Source organism: Triticum dicoccoides, chromosome 1B (genome assembly GCF_002162155.2).
Source record: "Triticum dicoccoides isolate Atlit2015 ecotype Zavitan chromosome 1B, WEW_v2.0, whole genome shotgun sequence".
NCBI classification, from domain to species: domain Eukaryota; kingdom Viridiplantae; phylum Streptophyta; class Magnoliopsida; order Poales; family Poaceae; genus Triticum; species Triticum dicoccoides.
The window spans coordinates 67,833,058-67,856,957 of NC_041381.1; the positions used below are offsets into that span (position 1 = coordinate 67,833,058).

The 23,900-nt window shown below is 48.3% G+C and overlaps 1 long non-coding RNA gene across 2 annotated transcripts; it reads right to left on the minus strand.

Moving 5' to 3' along the window:
- Positions 1-11,914: 11,914 nt before the first annotated feature.
- Positions 11,915-14,579, minus strand: LOC119319498. 2 transcript variants are annotated; one of them, XR_005154503.1, is made up of 3 exons: positions 14,231-14,579; positions 13,319-13,419; positions 11,915-12,454 (listed from the first exon to the last, which is right to left on the minus strand). It is a non-coding gene; the product is annotated as an uncharacterized LOC119319498 (long non-coding RNA). The 2 variants fall into 2 exon arrangements; XR_005154500.1 differs by having other exon boundaries at positions 11,915-12,458.
- Positions 14,580-23,900: the final 9,321 nt, after the last annotated feature.

Genomic DNA, 23,900 nt, shown 5'->3' on the forward strand with positions numbered 1-23,900 from the left:
GTCTTCGATCTTCGTATCTTCACAGCCCATCAGTACGGCCCATGGCTAACAGGCCGGACACCCGAGGACCCCTTAGTCCAGGACTCCCTCAGCCACGACGGCGAGCGGCGAACTGCTCTAGGACACGACACTGGCGCTCTAGCTCCATCCGCTCCCAATCCTTGCGCACCCACTTCAAGGCCGCCTCGTCGGAGAGGCCCAGCTTCGACTTCACCGTGGCGAGTCCTGGCTCCGCCTTCACCGCGGCAAGCCTGGACTCCGTCGGCCTGAACAAGCGGGGAGGAGCCGAGGAGGAGGTGCGCCTGCCATCATTGATGATGATGCCAGCGCTGCATGTTCGCCGTCTGAGAGGCGTCTTGGTGGGCTCGGCCTTGACGCTGGGTAGCACCGGTGACCCGGAGGAGGAGGAGCGGGAGGAGGAGGAAGAGGACGCTGTCCTCCTCGGCATCCACTAGCCGCTACTCCAGGCCAGGGCGGTAGGGTATGTCAAGGACGGGTCGTTGCCGCCCTCGAGGTGCCGGAGGACGGTGTGAAGCGAGCGGCCGGGGGCGCCCCACCATAGGTGGCGCCCCTCGCTATTCCTGGTGCCCCTTACCACCGGCGTCCCATTGGTGGAGGCGAGCCACTGCGCCTGTCGGTGCTGGAACTAAGCCGGCCACGCCTCATGGTTGCCAGCAGCATACTGTGGGAGGGCCCGCTGCTCGTCCGTCAGCGACGCCAGCACGCGGTCGACCTCGTCGGCGAAGTAGTCGAGGCGCACGTCGACGTTGGGCACCGGCAGAATGGGGATTCCACCGGCACTGAGCCTCCAACCCCCCGGCATGGCGCGCATGTCGGGAGGCACCAGGATGTTGGCCTCGAAGAGCAAGTACGCCTCCCACTCGTGAAGCGAGCAGCGGCCAAAGCCGTTGGCCGCTGCCCCATCGCCAGGGAATCGCTCACACATTATCGCGGCTGGGAACGGGGAGAGAGGCAGAGCTCGGCGGCAGCTGTGGGTGGGTGTGGCCAGAGGTGAGGGAGAGGCGTTGCTTTTATAACCGGACACCGTGTGTACATGTGGCGGCAGGGGGGCATCGCCGTGCCGCCCATGAGGAGCGCCGCCCGTGAGGAATCAGTGGAAGGCTGACTGACAATAGCCTTGGCATTGATTCCCCACAGGAAACCGAGGCGTTGTGAGGGGCGAAGAGGCGAGTGTCGCTGACTCGGCGGGCCCGCAGTGCGTTCGCACCAAAATCACACGCCCCGGAGCCCCTGGGCATCCCCCAGCATGTCGGGTTCGGCCTGGGTATGCTGACGCCAATTTTGGCCCAAACCGGCGAAAAATAGGCTCCTGGGGGCGCGACTGGGCCGATTTTTGGGCGCCAGCATGGAAAAATTGCCTGGGGAGGGCCTGTTGGGGGCGCGGCTGGAGATGCTCTTAGATACAAGGGAAACGTTGGTGATCGTCACGCGGGCTGAAGATTGCGCCGGACTCATGCTGACTGTTCGATTAAACCCAATCGAATATACCACGCATGACGCAACTCGTGCAAGGCTTCTCCACGCGTCCTTGCTGGCCCATGTTCCATGGGCCCCACGGACACACGTGTAACGGTGGAACATATAAGATTTCGATGTGGCTGCCTTCTCTCGTTCATCTTAGCTTCTCTATCTCTCAAACTACTCTCTATCTAGAAAATTGTTCTGCTACCACTATCTTTTTTTAACTGAAAACAACTCCAATTTTGTGCTTCCACCATGTTCCGTTTTTGTTGGATCCAGCTATATTTTTGCTTCCACCATGACGACGACTAGTGGCGACACGGCGACCGGCGGCTGACAGTGACGACGGCGACCGGCGACCGGCGTGGAGGGCAGCAACATGCGAGCGCGTCGGGCAGTGCTTCAAGGCTGGGCGCATAGCTGATACGTCTCCAACGTATCTATAATTTTTGATTGTTCCATGCTGTTTTATTATCAATCTTGGATGTTTTATAATCATTTTATAGTCATTTTATATCATTTTTTGTACTAACCTATTGACATAGTGCCAAGTGCCAGTTGCTATTTTTTCCATGTTTTTTACATCGAAGGAAATCAATATTAGACGGAGTCCAAATGCCACGAAACTTTACGGAGAATTTTTATGGGCCAGAAGGAACACAATGGTCCCCGGCTGCACCTGGGGGGTGCCTCGAGGGAGGCACAACCCACCAGGTGCGCCAGGAGGCCCATGCACGCCATGGTGGGTTGTGCTCACCTCAGGTGCCCCCCGGACCGCCTCTTTGCTCTATAAATACCACAATATTTCCAGAACCCTAGGGGAGTCAATAAAATATTCATCTAGCCGTCGCAGAGTCCAGAACCACCAGATCCAATCTAGACACCATATCGGATGGGGTTCACCACCTCCATTGGTGCCTCTCTGATGATGCGTGAGTAGTTCTTTGTAGACCTCCGGGTCCGTAGTTAATAGCTAGATGGCTTCCTCTCTCTCGTTGAATTCTCAATACAATGGTCTCTTGGACATCCATATGATGTAACTCTTTTTGTAGTGTGTTTGTTGGGATCCGATGAACTTTGAGTTTATGATCAGTCATATCTTTTTATATCCATGAAAGCTATTTGAGTTTCTTTGATCTCTTATAGGCATGATCTCTTATAGCTTCGTATTTCTTCTACGATATTTGGGTTTTGTTTGGCCAACTTGATCTATTTGTCTTGCAATGGGAAGAGGTGCCTGGTAGTGGGTTCGATCTTACGGTGCTTGATCCCAGTGACAGAAAGGGAAACAACACGTATGTATTGTTGCTACTAAGGATAAAAAGATGAGATCTATATCTATGCAATAGATAAACGGATCTTGTCTACATCATGTCATTGTTCTTATTGCATTACTCAGTTTTCCATGAACTTAATACACTAGATGCAGGCAGTAGTCGGTCTACTAATCTTGGACGTGATGCCTATGTAATGATCATTGCCTGGATATTGTCATAATTATTTGAGGTTCTATCAATTGCCCAACAGTAATTTGTTTACCCGCCGTTCGCTATCTTTCTTGACAGAAGCCACTAGTGAAGTCTACGACCCCCGGGTCTTCTTTCTCATATATTTGCTTTGCGATCTATTTTATTTGCTATTTTTATTCAGATCTATTAAACCAAAAATACAAAAATACAAAAATACTTTGATGCACTTTATTTTATTTGCGATCTATTTATTCAATCTACTACAATTTATTCCCGTCAACACGCAATTTCTGGCATCGTTACCCGAAAGGGATTGACAATCCCTTTAACACGTTGGGTTGCGAGGTGTTGTTATTTGTGTGCAGGGGCTCTTTACGTTGTGTTGCTTGGTTCTCCAACTGGTTCGATAACCTTGGTTTCATATCTGAGGGAAATACCTACAACCGCTGTGTTGCATCATCCCTTCCTCTTTGGGGAAATACTGACGTAGCTCCAAGCGACATCAATAGCCCATCCATGGAGGCGCGATGGAATTTTTTTGTAAAAGAAGACGCCTGGCGAAAGATGATGAGGGAATCGTACGGCTATGCATTATTTTATCAGGCAATGCTGGTATGACCGGCCCAAAGTTGGGTCGGCACGCCGGCGCCTAGTAGTGCCCTAGATACAAACGGTGGCAGGCGGCAGCTATCGAAAAAGGACTATCCATATGCTTGGGAGGATAGCCCTCAAACCAAACACATCAAAAGTGATTAAAGGTAACTTCTACACCAATAATGCTACATCTATGTAAAATATTACGAAAACCTATGTAACTTGACTAAACTAAATCCTCTCCCCCCTGATTTTAACCGAGGGTGGGCCCCTTCCTCCCCCTATCTCCAATCCTAGCCCACCATGTTGTTGTTTACGTCACTTTACGTTTGTGTTTTATGTAGATGTAGCATTACTCCTCCTCCACCCCACCTCCCCTCCGCTTCGCTTTCTTTCTCCAGTTGGATTTTCCCATCCAGCGGCAAGGTAGCATTGTCTTCTTCTTTTCACACTTTATCTGATTGTATGTGCCTTTTTCATGGTTGGAGTGGATTCATGCACCGAATTTGACAAAATTAGTCGAGGCAAGATATGCAAAAATGTAGGTTGTCATGTGGTCTTTTTTTGTCAAAGAAAATCTATCACAGCCCTAGATTATCTTTGCTTGTCATTGCATAATTATCCATGCATCATGTTTAAATTCAAATTAATTTGAAATGGGGACTGATAAATCATAGAATCAAATGAAATTCAAATAGGTTCAAATGAAATCTTTTCGGTGAACCCAAAATGCCTTTCAGAAAATTCCATGATTTTTGTTAAAGGTTAAACCCTCTGTCGAAAACCATGCACCCATTTTTGGGACATTTTTGGATTTATAGATTAAATCATAATGTATTTGAGTTGAAGCACTTAAATGCTATAAATATTTTAGATGCTCTAATAATTCTGGAAATAGTTGAGGCTGTTCGAAATAATTCAAAAGTGCCCACAATTTATTTTAGGATTTTTAGAAATTATCTCATATTTATACTAAATCCAAAATAGAGAACAAAAATGAAAAACTGAAAGAAATAAGAAAAGATAGAGGAGAGAGAGTACTTACCAGGCCTAGCCCACCAGGGGCAGGGTCGTCTTCCTCCCCTTGCCAGTTGGACGAAACGCGCGTGGTCTCCGCGCGCCGACACGTGCTGGCCACCTCCAGCTTGCCTGCCCGCTTCCCCGACCCTCTCGACGTCGCCACGACACCCATGGCCACCCTCTCACTCCGCTCCGTCCTAATCCTGTCCCTGGCTCTCTCATTCACGCACACCAGAGCATGGTTGTCACCGCCGCTTGCGTCAACCACAGCCACCGCCGTCATTTCACTCCGCCAGAGTGTCCACCAGATCCGCCTCCTCTCAATGCTTCTCCTCGCCAACGTACGCGACCTCGAGAACCCAACACTGCCGCCATCGCCTTCATCTTCAACCTCGGCACCCAAGAGCGCCGTCATCGCTTCACCGCCTACAGGACGACCCCGAGCCCGCTAAGATGTCGAACGACCCTGCTGTGAGCCCGCCATCATTTCCCCCTTGTTTCCCCTCTCGGGACCTGAGGGAGTCCTGGATTAAGGGGTCCTCGGGCATCCGGACTATGTAAACATGGGCCGAACTAATGGGCCGTGAAGATACAAGACAGAAGACTCTCTCCCGTGTCCGTATGGGACTCTCCTTGGCGTGGAGGGCAAGTTGGGCGTCCGGATATGAAGATTCCTTTCTCTGTAACCGACTTTGTACAACCCTAGTCCCCTCTGGTGTCTATATAAACCGGAGGGTTAGGTCCATAGGGACAATCATAATCATACAGGCTAGACTTCTAGGGTTTTAGCCATTACGATCTCGTGGTAGATCAAATCTTGTAATACTCATATTCATCAAGATCAATCAAGCAGGAAGTAGGGTATTACCTCCATAGAGAGGGCCCAAACCTGGGTAAACATCGTGGCCCCCGCCTCCTGTTACCATTCACCTTAGATGCACAATTTGGGACCCCCTACCCAAGATCCGCCGGTTTTGACACCGACATTGGTACTTTCATTGAGAGTTCTGATGCGTCATCACCAGAAGGTTTGATGGCTCTGTCAATCATCTACAACAATGCAGTCCAGGGGGAGGCTTTCCTCCCCAGACAGATCTTCGTATTCGGCGGCTTCGCACTGCGGGCCAACTTGCTTGGTCATCTAGAGCAGATCGATAGCTACACCCCTGGACATCAGGTTAGGTTTGGAAGCTTGAAATACATTGCCAATGTCCGCGGAGACTTGATCTTTGACGGATTCGAGCCCATAGCAGCCGCTCCCTGCCACCACGATGAACATGACCTAAATATGTCATCAGACCTAACCCAGGAGATAGCGCCTGTAACTGCTCTGGCCCTAGATCTGGAGCAGGTTACGCCATCCAAGGACGGGAAGCTCAATCCCACCACAGAAGTCGCAGACTCAGCAGCATTGGAGCCGCACACCGATCCAACCTCGAGCGGGATCTGTGTCACCGGAACCTCGGATTAGTCTCCGGCCATAGGTTCCGAACCGTGTGCATTCACGCCAATCGAACCTGATCGGGCGCCGATCGTTGAATTCAGCACCGCGGACATCTTCCGGCACTCACCTTTAGGCGATGTGCTAAACTCATTAAAAGCTCTCTCGTGAGCAGGGGACTCTCAGTCGAACTGTATCCAGTTTGAATGGAAGCTGAGGAAGGAGAATTCCGCTTCCCACCCACCACCCACTTCATAGCCACTGTCGAAGACTTAACCGACATGCCCGATACGGCTCCGAAGACATCGATGGTACGGATGACGATGCCGGAGAGGAGCAGGCACAAAAACCACCGCTTATAGGGCACTGGACCGCCACCCCCTCTTACGATGTATACATGGTGGATACACCGGAAGAGAACAACAGCGACAATGGGAAGGATCCGGTCGAGCATAAATCTCCTGAGATACAGCCAAAGCGCCGACGTCAGCGGCGCCGATCTAAACAACGCAGTGGAAAAATCAGTAATACCGGCACAGGAGAAAATAATACTCCGGATGATGTCGAAGACAAGGAAGACCCCATTAAGCCTACTTCCGAACAGGATGGACGGGAAGATGGGCGAGTCAACCCTAATGAACATGCCATACACGAAGACTCGGAGGACAGTAATTATCTTCCACGCTCCGAGGATGAGGCGAGCCTTGGCGATGAAGATTTTATCGTGCCTGAGGAACCTCTCAAGAAGGAGCGCTTTAAGTGCCAGCTAATAGCCACTGCAAGGAGCCTAAAAAAGAAGCAGTGATACGTCTCCAATGTATCTATAATTTTTGATTGTTTCATGCTATTATATTACCCCTTTTAAATGTTTATGGGCTTTAGTTTACACATTTATATCATTTTTGGGAATAACCTACTAACCGGAGGCCCAGCCCGTATTGCTGTTTTTTGCCTATTTTAGTATTTCGAAGAAAAGGAATATCAAATGAAGTCCAAACGGAATTAAACCTTCGGGAGCGTGATTTTTGGAACGAACATGATCCGGAGAACTTGGAGTGCAAGTCAAGAAGAAAACGAGGCGGCCAGGAGATAGGAGGGAGCGCCCACCCCTTCTGGGCACACCCCTGTCTCTTGGGCCCCTCGAGCGGCTACCGACGTACTTCTTCCTCCTATATATACCTACGTACCCCGAAAACATCCAGGGAGCAAACGAAAAAAAAATTCCACCGCCGTAACCTTCTGTATCCGCGAGATCCCATCTTGGAGCCTTCGCCGGCGCTCTGCCGGAGGGGGAATCAACCACGGAGGGCTTCTACATCAACACCATAGCCCCTCCGATGAGTTGTGAGTAGTTTACCACAGACCTTCGCGTCCATAGTTATTAGCTAGATGGCTTCTTCTCTCTCTTTGGATCTCAATACAATGTTCTCCCCCTCTCTTGTGGAGATCTATTCGATGTAAACTCTTTTTGCGGTGTGTTTGTCGAGATTCCATGAAATGTGGGTTTATGATCAAGTTTATCTATGAGAAATATTTGAATCTCCTCTGAATTGTTTTATGTATGATTGAGTTATCTTTGCAAATCTCTTCAAATTATCAGTTTGGTTTGGCCTACTAGATTGATCTTTCTTGCCATGGGAGAAGTGCTTAGCTTTGGGTTTTATCTTGCGGTGTCCTCCAGTGACAGAAAGGGTTGCAAGGCACGTATTGTATTGTTGCCGTCGAGGATAAAAAGATGGGGTTTATATCATATTGCTTGAGTTTATCCCTCTACATCATGTCATCTTTCTTAATGCGTTACTCTGTTCTTATGAACTTAATACTCTAGATGCATGCTGGATAGCGGTCGATGTGTGGAGTAATAGTAGTAGATGCAGGCAGGAGTCGGTCTACTTGTCGCGGACATGATGCCTATATACATGATCATGCCTAGATAATCTCATAATTATTCACTTTTCTATCAATTGCTCGACAGTAATTTGTTCACCCACCGTAATACTTATGCTATCTTGAGAGAAGCCACTAGTGAAACCTATGGCCCCCGGGTCTATCTTTTATCATATAAGATTTCAATCTACTTTTATTTGCACCTTTACTTTTTGCATCTATATTATAAAATACCAAAAATATATTTATCTTATCATACTATCTCTATCAGATCTCATTTTTGCAAGTGGCCGTGAGGGGATTGACAACCCCTTTATTGCCTTGGTTGCGAGTTCTTTGTTTGTTTGTGTAGGTGCGTGGGACTTTTGAGGAGCCTCCTACTAGATTTATACCTTGGTTCTCAAAAAATGAGGGAAATACTTACGCTACTATTGGTGCATCACCCTTTCCTCTTCAAGGAAAACCAACGCAAGCTCAAGACGTAGCAAGAAGGATTTCTGGCGCCGTTGCCGGGGAGGTCTTCGCTCAGGTCAAGACATACCAAGTACCCATCACAAACTCACCCCCCTCGCATTTACATTATTTGCCATTTGCCTCTCGTTTTCCTCTCCCCCACTTCACCCTTGCCGTTTTATTCGCCCTTCTTCTGTTCGTCTTTTCGTTTGCTTTGATGTCTTACTTGGCTCGTCTGCTTGTTCGGTTGGGATAGTTGTTTATTTATTACTAAAAAGAGAACCTAAGATCTATGGATCCTCATCTGCTTGCTAATCTTTTTAAGAGATCCAATTATGATGAACCAATTGCTAGTGAGTTTTGTGCACTAAATTATCTTTATGAAGTTTTGCTTGAAATTCGTGAATCTGAAAATTGTGATGAACAACTTTATGAAGTGATTCATGATAGATCTTTGAATAAAATGCATGATTGCAATGATTTTACTATAAATTCTCTTGATGTCAATTGTGCTAATAATATGCAAAACCCTAAGCTTGGGGATGCTAGTTTTGCTATGTCTACTACTTGTTGCAATGATCATGATTGGAGTGATTCTTCTTATGATCTTGAAAATTTATTTAAGCCCCATGATGAATATGAGATTGATAATAGTGTTTGCAATAATATTGAAAGTGGGTAATGTCAGAGTAAATGACCACGGGTAGCCTAGCCGGCTCCCTTTGGCCCTTAGAAAAAACAATGGGCCGACCGAGCCTTGAAGCGCCCAAGACACGGGGCCGCCTTCTTCCGGCCGGCTATCGCACAGGCCGGCTACCGGAAGGCGGCCTGGACATAAACTCTCTTGGAGGACGCCACAATAGGGCCGACTCCAAGAAGCCGGCCGCGGAAAGGCCGACTCCAAGAAGCCGGCCCCTGGCAGGCGGCCATGAGTCGTACCCTAAAAGTCTGCACCCCCATAACGATGATGGGATAGGGCGTGGCTACAGTGGGCCCTGCCACCCCCGAATCCCGGAACACGCATGGCTACAGTACGCAGTACGGGACGGCCATCACCCGTCCGACATGGCGATGTTGCCATGCAGATCATAATGCCCTCCACGACAGGCTGCTAGTACGGCTCATAGGCGGCGGGCCCCTTCGATCAGAGAGACGCCCGTAGGCGGCCTGGCCTCCCCCAGCCGGCCTGAGGCCAGGCCGGCTTCCTATAGCCGGCTTTCTCCCCTCCTCGGGGCGCGCGCACCATTAAGGAGACAAGACGAGGTAAGGCTACAGTGAGAGCCGGCAAGTCGGCGACACTGTAGCCATGCTTACCTCGACAAAGCCCTCGTCATCAGAGGCGAGGCAACAGTAAACAGCCCCCGACAAGACCCCCAAGCGGTGGGGCCGGCCTGTCGACCAATGGGCCGGCAGCCGGCGGGACCCACCAGTCGGCGGGCCCCAGCAGATGGAGGAGAAGCCGGCGGTCATAGACACTGACGGCTGGGACCCGTGCCTAGCCGGATTACCATTGTACCCCTGGGGCGTAGGCCTATATAAACCCCCCGGGACACCCATGCAAAGGGTTGATCTCATAGAGTTTTAGACACCACCATTGGGGGAGAAGAGAGCTAGCCTTGCCCTTCTTCCTCCTCCCACCAAACAGCTCAAGGAGCCTCTCTAGTGATCATGCGGAGACCCCGCAAAGCAGGAGTAGGGGTATTATCTCCACGGAGAGCCCCCAACCTAGGTAAGATCCGCCGGCGTGCATGTCTTCGCCTTATCCCGTTTCCAGGCACCGGCGACGTCTTACTGGCTCCCACAATGATAAGCCATCCGTTGGCATATGTCGCACCTACCACCCAACATTTGGCGCCCATCATGGGGCCAGGTGCACCGTCGTCTGGAGACCTGCTCTGGACGGGAACCCTTTTCCTCCCCAGCGAGCGTAGTCAGCCCAGCACGCCCGATGGTGCTTGCCCCGACACGCTGCAAAGCATCAACGACGCCTGCGCAGCGAGCTGCCTCACCGATCTTCTTGGCGAGGCTCGCATCTCCGACGAGCCCGCAACCGACGTGGGCACGGGCTGCCCCGAGAGCCGCCTCGTCAGCCTCCTCGACCAACTCCACGTCTCCGGCGAGCCTACCATGGACTTGGAGTCGGTCGGCTCCACCGATCCAATGCTTGTCGACTCCGACACTGCGTCGCTCGATGCCTTCCCCACCAACGTGATAATCTTCGACGACCCTCTCCCTCGGGCCGACAGTGGCGGCAGCACCGTCACCGAAGTGCTAGTCATCAGCCACGGCGTCACCTCTGACGAGAATGCCCGCGATGCCCTGCAGGCAACGCTGCACGATCTGTCCGCCCCCATCCATGCGAAGGGCCAGAGGATAGCCTCCATGAGACGCCTCACTGAAGTCCATCAACGCGAAGTCGACCGCGCCGCCTTCGACACGCCGCCTCCAGAAGTGCCAAGCCGAGCCGGCATCGTCAAGAAACACGGAGCGGCCATCGCCAGCATGCTTGGAGGAGACCGCCCAGTCTACGCCACGCCCCTCGAGAATCTACGTGCCGCCCAGTTGATCGTAGATGAGCTAAACGGACTGGGGCCACCGAGCTCCCCTACATGACCAGACGCATCCCACAGCTAATCGACGCGGCCGCAGAGCGGCACGAAGCCGGCGTCCGAGCTGGAAGCCCCCCTTGCCGAGAGCATGTCTCGATGTCGTGTATGCCGACTGCGGGCGGTGCCCATGCAAGACAAGAGAAGGAGCCGGCAGCTAGCCGCAGCCGGACTCGAATCACCATCGAGCGCAACGAAGAAGGCCACCCTCGAGGTGTGGAACGACGAGGCGACCCGCCTCCTCCTCCGCCTCGCGGGGAGAGATATCCCACCCCACCGCCTGTCACGCATCCGACTCTCAGCGGCCAACTTGGTCGCCGCGAAGGAGTCGGCGAGAATGATGCCCGCCATCGGATCGACCGCCTTGCACGATCCCTGGCCCACTACAACATGACAGAGCTTTGGTAACACAGTGTTGTGTTACTATAGGCCCAAAACAGTGTTACTAGGCTACATAGTAACACGTTTTCAAATGTGTTCCATTAGACCGTGTTACTAAGTGGTGTCCACTGTCACATATAGTAATTGTTACCATATATCAAAAATTGTGTTACAATTAAGTTATAGTAACATGCATATTTTGTGTTACCAAACGCGTTGGTAACACATTTTTGTAACCATAGTAACACCCATAGTAACATATTTTTGTAAACATAGAACATTGTGGTAACATGTTTTTGTAATTATAGTAACACGACTTGTAACATAATATACAAATATCATAAGACAACACTGGTAACACATTTTGTAACTATAGTAACACCATCAGTAACACTACTATATTAGAATGGCAACATAATTAATGTATTTTTAAAATTATTAACCACAAAAGTAGATACCATTTTATGGAATATACATTTATTTAATAAAATCATTGTGGCTACTCAAATAGTTAATTACTTTATTATGATGCTTGGCATCATTAAAATGATAGAGAAATTGAAGCACAACACATTCACAAATTGAAAATATCAAGGTATTTATTATGAATATACAAGAGTGTAGGATACATATGCATTACAATAAATACATACCAATGTTATTGGCTAGACATCATATCATTCATATATATTTTACTATAGAGAACTCATCTATGAAGAATATTACACCATAGCATTTGCATCAATTCGACCATAGAAAAAGATCTTATGAATGGTGTTACATTTTTCAATCCATCAATGCAAACTACAATTATTGCTAAGTAAAGTCTTCTAATTACATTTGCTTCTTCATCCAACCGAAGAACGGTTCAGCTGCAACTCCATTATGCTTCTTTTGAATCTGTAAAAGGAAAATGGACCTTACAGTTATGTGATTAAATGCTCACAAATATAATTGTGGAATATGGAAGAAAAGACTCCGACTTACAAAAGCTGGAGGTTGGACAATTAAGTATCCTGAAGCAAAAGCATCACCAATTCTCTTGCAGTCAGAAACTTACCTTACTAACTCCTCATTATCCAGAATAGGTTCATCTATGCACACAAGTGCAAATTTGGCACCTACCTAAATATCACCAACCTTAGTTTCTAGATGAATACTCTGAATAGTAGCATATGCAACATTTCGCTGGTTTGGATATGTTAAAGTCTTTAAAACTACTTTGGATGCAACCTATATTATGATGAATATTATTATTTAACAACAATAATTATAGGATTTGCATGAACATTACTTCAATGGATACACATAGTCATACTTCAGGAAGGTTATCATGACCATTCACTTTCTTAGGGATACACATTCAGACTGCAGGTGGGACTAATAAAGGGATGCCCACACCTGCATGCATGTGTTAGGCGCAACGGCGGAGCAAGGTATTATACATAAGGGGGGCCGAACATTGAACAAAATTCTAAAATGCAACATGGTCTATGGAATATGTAGGATTTTTTCCAAGGAAAAAATATAGGAATTGACCATGGATATGGCAAAATAGGTACTATTTTTATTAATAAAGAGTTGATAACATAGACATATCACATAGATAGCCCGAGCGCAAAATGTTGAATTATATGACGACGAACGAACAATTACCAATCGAACTACATAGAACTTTTGTCGTATTCAATCCATCAAAGATGATTTTTTTGGGTGCTACATTGGTGAAAATGCCAGCCAAACTTTAATTATTTATTTTGAAACAAAGTAACCAAGAGGTATCCATAAATTACAACACCAAAATTTGCCTTGTTTTCATGCTTGTGGTTGTGCTGGGCATGTGCGTGTGTATGTGCTTTCTAGTACCTAACTAAAGTACCCGCAAGATGTTTTTTAACAGTAGACATTCCATGAAAAAGTTATAAATAATATAAACATTCGATATGAGTTGTCAACAAGCGCGTTATGACTCCATAAACATATACCTGAAAACCAGTAGCCATGGTTACAGTGGCTTTAAGCAACATGGAATTGATATGCATAAACCCTTGAGGCATCGACACTAACCGAGCTCCCCGCAAACATTCTGTAAGAGATAAATAACTTGAGACAGAAATAGATGTACAACCAAAAGGTACAGGCTATAAGCACGCGGCAAAACCACATATTCAACAAATTTGTAATTAAGTGTAGAACCTACTTTGCACATAACGTAACCAGGATGAATACTTGGTAAAAGATGATGGTATCTTACATTTACCTAAATAAAAAAGTAACCAGGATGGGTACTTAGTACAAGGTGATGCTATCACCAATTTGATTATATCAAACTCGCAGATGAGATTGAGATATGAGAAATACAATAATTAAAGTGGAAACGAACAGATGAGCTTCTGCTGTATTTTCATAGTGATTATTCGGATATACTACACTAAAATGACCATACATCTACTAGAACCTTTACCATGAAAACCACTATGTACGTATTACACCTACATTCCCTGTCAGTAAAGTAGATGTTCGTGTTGCTCTTCACAATCTCTACTACCCAATCTAACGGGTCAGAGTTTGCCGAGTGGCAAAGGAGCAAAGCAAGCCTTTGCCAAGATTGAGACTCTGTAGACCTGTTTAGCTGAATTAAAAAAAATGCACAGGTACTCGGGTATGTATATATGTATATGTGCCAGTTTGACAGTATTCGAGTATGTACGGATATATGACGAGTATTCAGGTATGTACATCTCCACCACGGCCAAGAACACATACTACTATTATTAGCAGGAGAATCAATTAGCAGCGGGCATGTACCCACGACGCCGGCCTCGCATCATGTCTTTCCACTAGTAAACAAACAAGCAAACAGCCTGCTGGATGGATTATGGTGGAAGCTAGCTTACATATGGATCGATTCCTCGTGGATCCTAGCAGATGACGAGGACCGGTGGCTCCTAGCGCGGGAGACGCGCACGGCCCATGCGCCCATTCTCCTCAAGACTCTTCAATTCTTCATCGCCGCCGGAAGGAGGGATGGTTGCCGACGCTCCCGGCTGGATCTACCCATGGCTCCGGCGGCTGCGCGCTCCTCATGGTCACCTCCTCGGGCCTCCTCCAGGCTCCAGCCTGGTGGTGAGGAGGAAACGGCCCCGGGTCCCTGGTGCGTGGGTGACCTACGGAGAAAAGGGCGAGCGGTGGCGGCATGAGGCCTCCAGGCTAGCGGCGGTGACTTGCGGCGGCTTCGATCGCTAGGCGTGGGTGCGAAGGGATAAGGAGAGGGGGGATAAAAGATAGGGCAGCCGCAGCCGTTCGATCTAAGAGAATCGGACAATTACGAGGCGTGATCCGTGGGCAAGGCTACCCGACCAATCAAAACACAGGATACTCTTTTTAGTATAATATATATATACTATATTTTGCACACAATTTTTTTTATCTTTTCTCCATTTCTTTTTCTTTTCTTTTCTTTCATTCCTTCTCTTTTTTCCTTCTTCTCTTCTAGCCCTTGCCTACCTATATAGAAGACTCTCAAAACAAACTTCCGACCCGCTTTATATATAAAGCCACAACCGAACAGAGTACACGGTGAAAAGATACAAGATGGAGAGGTAGCCCTTGTATCACGCAGGAACTACGCAACCGAAAGAGAAAATATGATAAACTGAGTACAACGACACGCTAAGCACTAAACCACCTAGGCTCAGCGACAACATCCTCGGGAGGGAGAACGACGCTAAGCGTCGCCGATGTCGAGTCTGTATAGGACAAAGGTCTTCACCCGAAACCCTGCCACAACAAGGAGCACCACGACGACGTATTTGAGAAGATAGCGTCACCGTCGTCAGCAACAAAGCGCAGAGTTTTTGCTCGGTAGCTCCCACGTACCACCCCAAGGTCTTCAGGACAAGCAAGACGATAAAAGATCCCCAGGTCCGGATCGGGGTGCCACAACTGCCGAGGACAGAAAACACGCCGAGCCACCCGCCGCAACCCCTCTCGCCGCCCACACCACCTAATATGAGACCATGCCAAGGGTTCATCAAAGTGGGGACATTCTAGAGGATCTTGGCATGTACTCTAGCTCAAAGTAGATCGATGCAACACTATTTATAACCTATGTCAAACAATAGGGGCATGGGCTACTGGCTACTGTCAGTGTCAAGGGAGATGGGGTGTACCGAGAACACTATAATTGTGTGCCCTAGCATGGAATGGATCAAACCAATAGTTTAACTATTATATGGTATGGCCAATGTGGATTGACTGTAAGAGTGAGATTACGATCTACTAGTTAATATAAAAGAACATTAAGGCTGAAGACGACTCGCCAGAACCTATGCATCCTGGGCCGGGTGTCTTGGTGGTCATTGTTTGGTCCATAAACCGCATATCGGGCCACTATGTGGGATGTGCTAGAGTTGCTCCTAGCCCGGTATAGAAGAGGTAACCTTTGGGTTGCCCCTAAGATGAGCATAACCGTTACTTTCATGATTATCTATATAAAATTAGTTTGTTTCGAATAAGCTCCCAACTTTCACATCTGATATCAAATAAAACATCACATGCAAGAAATATTTATATCTCGTCATGAGAAAAAAAATTCAAAAAATTTCAATTTGAATTGGTATGCAAAACCAACGATGAAATTATTGACTCAATGACATGCTCCAACGTATTTGAATTTGAGCGTTGTTTGTTTTACATGTGTTTAACATTTAGTGTTAGCACATTAAAATATGGAGAGCGTCTATACAACAACACTTGTGGCGCGAGCAACGCCAATTGGCGCTTACTCACTGCGGTGTGCAGGCTGACCCAGCTCGCTCGACTGCTTTGGCTGGTTCACCATTGACCGGTCGACCTCTTGACCGTTAACCCATGGCATAATTGAGCATATACTTTTAGAAAAAAAATATGAATTTGAAAAATTGCTTGAACGTATGAATCATTTTTTTCCTGGCATAAAAAATGTTGGCATATTTGAAAAAAGTTCATGAATTTGATAGAAATGTTTGGCAGTTCTAAAAAAAGTGCACAAATTTGGAAAAAAAATCACTGACTCAAAAAACAAATCATGATTTTTTTCATAAATTTAAAAACATTAATGAATTTGAAAAAACTCCACCAATTCTAAACAATGTTTGCGTACTCAAAAAAAGTTTGCAAAGTCAAAAGAACGTTAGTGTATTTGAAAAAATTCCATGAATTTGAAAACAAACCATGGCTTGAAAAAATATGCGTGAAAATGAAAATGTTCACGGACTCATAAAAAGAGTTTGAGAATTTGGAAATAATTGTGGCTTCAAAAACATTTATGAATTTGAAGAAAAGTTCACAGAATTAGAAAAATTGTTCAAGAATTTGAATTAGTCTGAGAATTTTAAAATTATTTGCAATCTTCAAAAAAGACCACAAATATGATTTTGTTAATGAAATTTAAATTGAAAAGGAAAATAAATAGAAAAAATAAATAGAAAACCGGAAGAAAAACAAACAAAAAACGGATGTGAAAAACACAACAGAAAAAGAAGGAGAACTACTAGGTGGAAACTTCCAGATGCAAAACCGGGCTGAAGTCACGGAATCGCAGCCCAAGTAAACTCATCACCGGCCAACCAACCTGTATCTTTTAATTGGGCCTTGGCCCAGCCGTTGACTGCTATCAATAATAAGGCCGAGTATTTAAATTAAGCAAAGCACAGTTTGTAGCCTGTTGGTAATCACTTATTTCTCCAAGTAGATGGTAGTAGGTTTGATTCTTAGTATGCGTCAATTAGTTTTTTTCATGCATGTCAAATGGCGCCCATTCGTGGTCATTCTATTTTGTTCACGCGTGTCAAATGGCCCCAAGTGTGTGTCATTTTATTTTGTTCGCCTATGTCAAATAGGCAATAGCCCTGGGTTCCGTTTGGTTCTTTAGCCAGTCTCACTTGTTAACACGCCCGCAACATGTCCTGAATTTTTGTATAGGAACAATATGTATATATAATATGCTCCCATGCTAATTTTCGTAATTATAAGAACAATTTTTGAAATGTATTCACTATTTCGTTAGATTAAATGAATGAAGTTATGCATACGTATTAGAAGTAATTCCAATTTGAGTCATATATGTATCTCAATTAAGGTTCAAGTAGCATAGAAAAAATGTTGAAGACCTAAGTACAAGCTTATGTCATAGAAAAATATTATTGAGAAAATCAATTGCGTGAAAATTTGAACTTATGTTTGTAAGCATTGTGGCACTATTACTTTTTATTAAAATATACTTTACACAATATAATTGTTTCCTTTACAGTTATATAGTTGGTAACACAATTCCGCAACACATGATTACGTATTACCGTACCAATATTTGTAACACAAATAGAGCAACACGAACTTATATGTTACTAGGTAATGTGTCTGTAAAACATTTAAGAATCTTATCAACTATGTGTTAATGTCCGCGCTGTAACAGACATAATGTGTTACTGTTACTTGCGCTGTAACACATTTTTTTATATGTTACATGGTTGTGTTACTTAATCTTTGTTTTGTTGTAGCGGCCCTGGAAGAAGAAGATGATGTCGGCCTGCCTTGTTTCGGCCCCCGCATCTGTGACGAGCCCTTTCCCAAAGGGTTCTCGCTCCCAAGAGACACGCCCAAATACAACGGCTCCGTGAAGCCGGAAGATTGGTTGATCGACTACTCCATCGTAGTTCACATAGCAAGCGGCAACAAATGTGTTGCCGTGAAATATGTCCCCCTGATGCTCCAAGGCACGACACGCACCTGGCTCAATAGCCTCAAGCCTTACAACATCAACAGCTGGCTGGACTTCACAGAAGCCTTCATATGCAACTTCACCAGCACCTACAAATGGGCTCCCAAGCCCCGACAGCTCTCCTTATGCGTACAAGGGCCCAATGAATCAACCCGCGACTACCTCATGCGTTGGGCCGAGCTCCGCAACTCCTGCGAAGTTGTGCACGAGGTTCAAGCCATAGAGTACTTCACCGCCGGGTGCAGAGAGGGCACCCTCCTCAAGCATCGACTCCTCTGCGACGAGCCGGCTACCCTCGACGAGCTGCTGATCATAGCAGACAAGTATGCCACGGCCGACTCCTCAATGAAGACTGAGCTCTGGGTAGACGCCTCTGGAAAAGTGCTGGCGCCGTCTCCCAAGACGCCGGCTGGAGAATCAAGCCGACGCCCGTATCAAAGCGACCACAAACGCAAGACCCCTATGCCGCCTTCCACTAGCCGGCAGGTGGCCATAGTCGAAGACGAGCAACCTGAGGGGCGGCCGGCACCCAAGAGGCAGAAGGGCGGCAGGCCGGCTTGGCAGCCGGCTTTCTCCTACGAGCAAACCCTCGATGCCCCCTGCAAGTTCCACAGCGGCGCGAAGCCGTCCAACCACACAAATCAGAAGTGCCATTGGATCACCCGAATCTCCAAGGGCGAGGGGCTGTTACCGCCTCCGCCTGCAGGCCAGCCGCCTCCTGCCCCACAGCAGCCAGCCGCTCGGCCAGCAGTCGGAGCTATCCAAGACGAGTTCCCTCACGAGCATGCTGCCTACGTCATCTTTACAAGCCAAACAGAAGATCGGCGCAGCCGGCGCCGACAGCAGCAAGAAGTCAACGTGGTCGCCTCCAACAACCCCGAGTTTATGCACTGGTCGGAGAAGCCCATCAGCTGGAGCCAGGCCGATCACCCAGAGGTGATGCCGTCTCCTGGCTCCTATGCCTTGGTTTTGGATGCCACCCTCGCGACAGAAAGGCATGCTGTCTGTTTCTCCCGCGTGCTGATAGATGGCGGGAGCAGCATCAACATACTGTACTGAGATACCATGGAGAAGCTTAACATCAAGCCGAAGCAACTCATGCCAAGCTAGACTATGTTCCACGGCATCGTACCCGGCCTATCCTGCTCACCAATCGGCAAGATCAAGATGGATGTCCTCTTTGGGGGCAAAGATCATTTCCGCCGAGAGGAAATATGGTTTGAGGTAGTAGATCTGGAGAGCCCGTACCACACATTGCTTGGCCGACCTGCGTTGGCCAAGTTTATGGCTGTGCCCCACTACACCTACCTCAAGATGAAGATGCCGAGTTCCAAGGGCATCATCACCATAGCCAGAGACTATAAGAAATCTTCTGAGTGTGCAGCGGCTAGCAGCCAGCTGGCCGAGTCCCTTGTGATCGCTGAAGAAAAGAAGATGCTGAATCGAGTTGTGGCCATGGCTGGCAAGCAGTCGGCCCTGTCCCCTGACCCCAAGGAATGTGAAGCTCAAGGTTCTTTCCAGCCGACCAAAGAGACTAAGAAGATACCCCTGGACCTGGAGCACCCGGAGAGGTACGCTGTTGTAGGCTCCAGCCTCGACAGCAAATAGGAAGGCGAGCTTGTCGATTTCCTCCGTGAGAATTGGGACATCTTCGCATGGTCTCCCAAAGACATGCCGGGTGTCCCGAGGAATTTCGCCGAGCACAAGCTACACGTCCGATCTGACGCCAAGCCGGTCAGGCAGCCCTTGTGCCACCTATCAGAAGAGAAGAGAAGAGTAGTCAGAGAGGAAATAGCCCGGCTTCTGGCAACCAGCTTTATTATGGAGGTGTTCTTCCCAGAATGGCTTGCCAACCCGGTCCTAGTGTTAAAGAAGAACAAGCAGTGGCGCATGTGCATTGACTACACCAGCCTCAACAAAGCCTGCCCTAAAGATCCTTTTGCTCTGCCAAGGATTGATCAAGTGATAGATTCCATAGCCGGATGCGAGTTGTTGAGTCTTTTGGATGCTTACTCAGGCTACCACCAGATAAAATTGGACCCAGTTGATTGCCTGAAGACCGCCTTCATCACCCCATTCGGAGATTTCTGTTACCTAACTATGACATTCGGCTTGAGAAATGCCGGTGCCACTTTTCAGCGTTGCATGCAGAAATGCCTCCTTAAGCAACTCGGCAGAAATGCCCACGTCTACGTAGACGATGTTGTGGTGAAGACGGAGAAGCGCGGCACCTTGCTGGAAGACCTCAAGGAGACCTTTGAGAATTTGCGCCGGTTTCAGATCAAGCTTAACCCGGAGAAATGCGTGTTCAGGGTACCAGCCGGCCAGCTTCTAGGCTTCCTGGTCTCCGAACGCGGCATCGAATGCAACCCAGTGAAGATCAAGGCCATAGAGAGAATGAAGATTCCCACCAAGCTGCGAGATGTCCAAAAGTTCACCGGATGCCTGGCATCTTTGAACCGCTTCATCAGCCGGCTCGAAGAGAAGGCTCTCCCCCTCTACCGACTCATGAAGAAGTCCACTCACTTTGAGTGGAATGACCAGGCGGACCAAGCTTTCCACGAGCTGAAGAAGATGCTATCCACACCACCTGTCTTGGCGGCCCCAACTGAGAAAGAGCCCATGTTCCTCTACATTGCCGCCACCAGCTGGGTGGTCAGCAGAGTTATCGTGGTCCAGCGTCCAGAGGAAGGCCGAGCTCAGCTAGTCTAGAGGCCGGTATGTTATTTGAGCGAAGTACTGTCCATCTCAAAGCAGAACTACCCGCACTATCAGAAAATGTGCTATGGTGTGTACTTCGCCTCCAAGAAACTCAAGACCTACTTTCAAGAGCATCCCATCACGGTCGTATGCACTGCCCCGCTTGCCGAGATCATAGGCAGCCGGGATGCATCCGGCCGAGTGGCGAAATGGGCCATTGCGTTGGCTCCTTACACAATCTACTATCAGCCCCGCACCGCCATCAAGTCCCAAGCATTGGCCGACTTCCTCGTCGACTGGGCCGAGACCTAGTACCTGCCACCGGCCCCCGACTCCACTCATTGGCGGATGCACTTTGACGGATCCAAGATGCGCACCGGCTTGGGAGCCGGCATCGTCCTCACCTCTCGCAAAGGCGACAAACTCAGATACACATTGCAAATCCATTTCACCGCCTCCAACAATGTGTACGAGTACGAGGCGCTCATACACGGGCTCCGGCTAGCCAAGGAACTCGGCATCCGCCGGATTCTGTGCTATGGCGACTCGGACTTGGTGGTCCAGCAATCATCCGGCGACTGGGACGCCAAGGACGCAAACATGGCAAGCTACCGCTTCCTCGTTCAGTAGATCAGTGGATACTTTGAGGGGTGCGAGTTCCTCCACGTGCCACGGGCCGACAACGAGCAAGCAGATGCCCTGGCACAAATAGGCTCCACCCGGCAAGCTATACCAACTGGCGTCGCCCTCCAACGCCTCCTCAAGCCGTCTCCGGAATCCAGTTCCATCTTCGTGCCGCCTGACCCCGACGCAGTCGGATCCGACTTCGGGGACCAGGCAGGTGGCTCGCGGACTTCGGCAGCTGGCTCGAGGACTGCCATAGTCGAACCCGGCCTAGGGAATACTACAGCCGGCCCGGGGACTGCACCAACACAGCAGGCGGCGGCTGACTCCAACTCCTCACAACCGAGCCCGCCCACCCTGGTTGCAGTAGCCGTTTTGGCAATCGAAGAAGTCACAGCTCCATCATGGGCCCAGCCCATCCTCCACTTCCTGATAAATAGAGAGCTGCCGACTGACGAGATCTCGGCAGGACAAGTCCAACGCCGAGCCGGAGCATACACAATAATGAACCGAGAGCTTGTTAGGCGCAGTGTTACTGGAGTCTTCCAACGCTGCGTTGAGCCAGAGAAGGGCATAGCAATCCTCGAAGACATCCACCAAGGCGAGTGCGGCCACCATGCCGCCTCCAGGGCACTCGTCGTCAAGGCTTTCCGCCATGGATTCTTCTGGCCGAATGCTTTGGAGGATGCCAAGGAATTAGTCAAACACTACAAAGGGTGCCAAATCTTCGGCTCCAAGCAACACCTGCCGGCTTCTGCACTCAAGACCATCCCCATCACTTGGCCTTTTGCCATCTGGGGGCTGGACTGTTGGGGAACATAGTAGTTTCAAAAAAATTCCTACGTACACACAAGATCATGGTGATGACATAGCAACGAGAGGGGAGAGTGTTGTCCACGTACCCTCGTAGACCGTAAGCGGAAGCGTTATGACAACGCGGTTGATGTAGTCGTACGTCTTCACGATCCGACCGATCCAAGCACCGAACATACGGCACCTTCGAGTTCAGCACACGTTCAGCTCGATGACGATCCTCGGGCTCCGATCCAGCAAAGCTTCAGGGATGAGTTCCGTCAGCATGACGGCGTGGTGACGATGATGATGTTCTACCGGCGCAGGGCTTCGCCTAAACTCCGCGACGATATGACCAAGGTGGAATATGGTGGAGGGGGGCACCGCACACGGCTAAGGAACGATCCGTAGATCAACTTATGTTGTTATGTCTAGAGGTGCCCCCCTGCCCCCGTATGTAAAGGAGCCAGGGGGAGGGGGTCGGCCGGCCAGGAGGGGCGCGCCAGGAGGAGTCCTCCTCCCACCGGGAGTAGGACTCCCCCCCTTCCTTGTTGGAGTAGGAGAGAAGGAAAGAGGGGGAGAGGGGGAAGGAAAAGGGGGCAGCACCCCTTGTCCAATTCGGACCAGAGGGGGGCTGCGCACCTCCTTCCTTTCGGCCTCTCTCCTCTATTCCCGTATGGCCCAATAAGGCCCATATACTCCCCGGCGAATTCCCGTAACTCTCCGGTACTCCGAAAAATACCCGAATCACTCGGAACCTTTCCGAAGTCCGAATATAGTCGTCCAATATATCGATCTTTACGTCTCGACCATTTCGAGACTCCTCGTCATGTCCCCGATCTCATAAGGGACTCCGAACTCCTTCGGTACATCAAAACTCATAAACTCATAATATAACTGTCATCGAAACTTTAAGCGTGCGGACCCTACGGGTTCGAGAACTATGTAGACATGACCTAGAACTATTCTTGGTCAATAACCAATAGCGGAACCTGGATGCTCATATTGGCTCTTACATGTTCTACGAAGATCTTTATCGGTCAAACCGCATAACAACATACGTTGTTCCCTTTGTCATCGGTATGTTACTTGCCCGAGTTTCGATCGTCGGTATCTAATACCTAGTTCAATCTTGTTACTGGCAAGTCTCTTTACTCGTTACGTAATTCATCATTCCGTAACTAACTCATTAGCTACATTGCTTGCAAGGCTTATAGTGATGTGCATTACCGAGAGGGCCCAGAGATACCTCTCCGACAATCGGAGTGACAAAACCTAATCTCGAAATACGCCAACCCAACATGTACCATTGGAGACACCTGTAGTACTCCTTTATAATCACCCAGTTACATTGTGACGTTTGGTAGCACCCAAAGTGTTCCTCCGGTAAATGGGAGTTGCATAATTTCATAGTTACAGGAACATGTATAAGTCATGAAGAAAGCAATAGCAATATACTAAACGATAAAGTGCTAGGCTAACGGAATGGGTCATGTGAATCACATCATTCTCCTAATGATGCGATCCCATTAATCAAATGACAACCCATGTCTATGGTTAGGAAACATAACCATCTTTGATTAATGAGCTAGTCAAGTAGAGGCATACTAGTGACTATATGTTTGTCTATGTATTCACACATGTATCATGTTTCCGGTTAATACAATTCTAGCATGAATAATAAACATTTA